A 3,323-nucleotide genomic window follows, 5' to 3' on the forward strand; every position below is an offset into this window, starting at 1 on the left:
CATCGCTTGAAAACTTGCCTGCTTCCTCAGAAGGACACATCTGAAAGTGGACAACTTCACAGAACTAGACAAAAGAGTTGTCTCTTTGGTCTTACTCAGAGTTCCAAAGACAAAAGAGTTGTAATCTCATTGTGGTCAAGTGCTAAATGATCTTGACCACGCTGTCTACATTTACATTTAAAGGGGTCTTGTCTACTTTACCCCACTAAGCAAAATTGTAATCGTGCAAAGAAATGTCTTACTCCAGAAAAGGGAAAATTTTTGAATAGAAAAATCAGCGGAACTTGGCAAATGAATTTGTCTTCTGTTCTGATACTTGTCCCACTTACAGTGGTTACCTTCCTCCTGTGATAGACACTGAAACATCTTGCACACTATCTTCCCTTCTGATGTTGAGTCTCATCACTACTGAGCCACACCCTGGGGCAGTGGTTCCCCTCTACGTTTGGGCAGAGTAGTCATGTTACAGGAGGATCTCACAGACCAAATTACATAAGAGGCTAAATCTATACCTAGTGAATTATTGGCATAAGAAGTGATTTCTCTTGAAAGTAGGCAGACCTCTACTACGTTCCGGACCTTATTAGATCCATGTCTAATGTTCCCCTTCCTATGAACTGGCCTCAAGCCCTGGAGTTAGGTAGATTTGATTTTTATCCCTCTTTCCTTCCTCATACCTAACAACACACAGAGCTGTTTTCATGATGGACATTACATCTCCATCTCATCTCTTCCTCTTCCTGTCCATCTCCAGGAACATATGAAACTGAAAACTGTACCCACGACTGGGGGGATGCACTTCAACTGCTGGGTGGAGGTGGCTGAGCTTTGGGACTAGATTTGGTGACCATTATTCTTTCTAAGATCCTAACACACCTTAACTTATGCCTCCCTAGTCAGAAGCCCAGCCCTCACACCTTAAACACAATCGAAGGAGGCTACAGGACAGCTCCCACCTGAGCTGTATCCAAGTACATTTACCAACACCAGCCACTATTATTACCATTCTCACCCTGCTCACTACCTTCCTATGGGGCTGAATTTTGCCATTTCCCAACTGTCAAGTTATTTTGTCCCTGTTAACTACCGATGTTCTTTCCTGGTGTTTGAATAGAGTATTCTCACCTTCCTCACCTAGATGACCCTTACAGATGCATAATTCCACAGCTTAGGTATCACCCTAAACAGGCCTGTCTTTGTACTGCACACAAATAGTAATATGGATTGCCTACTTACCTGCGTGTTTCCCTGAACAGAATATAAGTTTCATGAGAGTAGGGAGCATGTTTATCTCATTCTCTGTTGTAACACTTATGCTAGCACGGTGCCTGGCTATGTTAAATAAAAATAAAATATCATGCCTTTTTAAAGCACCTGGAGGTATTTTGGAGGATCCTGTATTGGCTAGTGAACTAGGGTCCTCTTCAGCCTCCTTGTGTGTGACTCTATGTGGACTCCACCCTTTCTAAGTCACCTTCCAAGAGAATTCCTTCCTTTTGGGTCTTGGAGACTTATACAGGATCATGATCTAAAGTTGGATGCCCAGGAGTCCCAAGTCTGTTCTTCCTTATGAGTTGGGAGTGCTTACTGATGACTTTTACTCCTTTTCTAGATTCTCCTTGTAAGATGCTCTTATCTGGGATGGGTAGTGTCAACAAGAACCTGGGGCTCTGCAAATGCCTCTGAGGCCTGTCACTTATAAGCATTCTGTTCAGGGGTAAAGGGGATTTCATTTCTAACCTTCCCACCATCTCAGTGGAGAAGGAAAATAGCAGGCTTTGTCCCACAGAATGGACACAGATTCTAAAACTGAACAGTTATCTGCAGCATGTCAGGGTTGGTCCATAGGGGTCTGGATCTATGTAGGGGAGACTTCTTATTTGAATCATGATCCCTTGGGTCCAAGTCCTGCTCTTGCTTGTTCTCCAACCTCCCTGTAGTCTACAGCTAGTCTAAGGACACCAAGTAGAAATCAGAAAGGCTTTTCTAGAGGAGGGATGAGGAATCTTCTTGGGATTAGAGCTCAGCCTGGCTGTCAATCTCTAAGGAAGTTTGATATCCTTACAGCACTTGGAGATGGTGGTAGAGTCCTGAATTAACTTCAAGACAGACAAGTGGGGGCTTCCCTGGTGGCGCAGTGGTTGAGAATCTGCCTGCCGATGCAGGGGACACAGGTTCGTGCCCCGGTCCGGGAAGATCCCACATGCCGCAGAGCAGCTGGGCCCGTGAGCCATGGCTGCTGGGCCAGCGCGTTCGGAGCCTGTGCTCTGCAACGGGAGAGGCCACAACAGTGAGAGGCCCGCGTCACGCAAAAAAAAAAAAAAAAAAAAAAGTGGCTATTACCTACAAATGAGATAGTGCAGGTTTTCCCCTCATTCTGCTTTACATTGTAAGAGAAGGACCCCAGAGACTTAAGTAGAGCAGTGCATCTCCTTTAAATCTTTCTGAACCTAAACTTCCCAACCTAAAATCCCATTTCTTAGAAAGGAGGAAAACTTTTCTGTTTGGCTTATCCCCTGGTGTGTCCTAATGGGCTTCTCATGGGTTGTGGGGCATCACGCTTTAGGACATGTGACAAGACATGGGCTTTGAAGCTGAAAAGGCTTGAGTTTGCAAGCCAGCTTGGTTACATACTCACTGTGTAAACTTGAACAAATTGTTTCATACTCAATTTTTCAAGCATAAAATAGGAATAATACCTATCTCTGGGTAGCTCTCATAATTGAGATACTGTATAAAAACGGACTAGTAAGGAAACATACCAGGTGCTGAAACAGCATTGTTATTACCATCACTGCTGTTTTTGCTTCTGGGAGGGGTTAAGACTGAGACAGACATCCTTAATCGTTTCCCTCAGACCAGGAGCCAATGTCAGGGCAGGGGTTAATGAACTAGAATCAATACAGAAATAATCTAATTTTTACTTCTACGCCCTTTCCAGAGGATTCTACTTCTCTCGCACCTCAGGAGAAGCTAGGAACTTCTAAAAGCTTGCTACCTGCTCCCCAATCTTAAATGATATATTCTATGTAAAACTGCTTGTGGTTGCTGAAATATACAAGGTAATTTCTTGCTCCAATGCCTGTGAACATGTTATACCCTCAGCCCAGTAAAAGGAGGAATTTCATTCCATACAGATTCATATCTAGCTTTCGAAATTTGGGTCAGTAATCACCTTGTCCAAATGATGAGCTCTGCCTTTTAGATTTTAATATATGAGCTATGTTTCTCTGTACTGGATCACTTCCATGTTATTTATTTATTTGATATTTACTATTTATTTTTACATCTTTATTGGAGAATAATTGCTTTACAATGCTGTG

Source organism: Aethalodelphis obliquidens, unplaced genomic scaffold (genome assembly GCF_003676395.1).
Source record: "Aethalodelphis obliquidens isolate GAN/ISIS:26980383/991018 unplaced genomic scaffold, ASM367639v1 scaffold14, whole genome shotgun sequence".
Taxonomy (NCBI): Eukaryota; Metazoa; Chordata; class Mammalia; order Artiodactyla; family Delphinidae; genus Aethalodelphis; species Aethalodelphis obliquidens.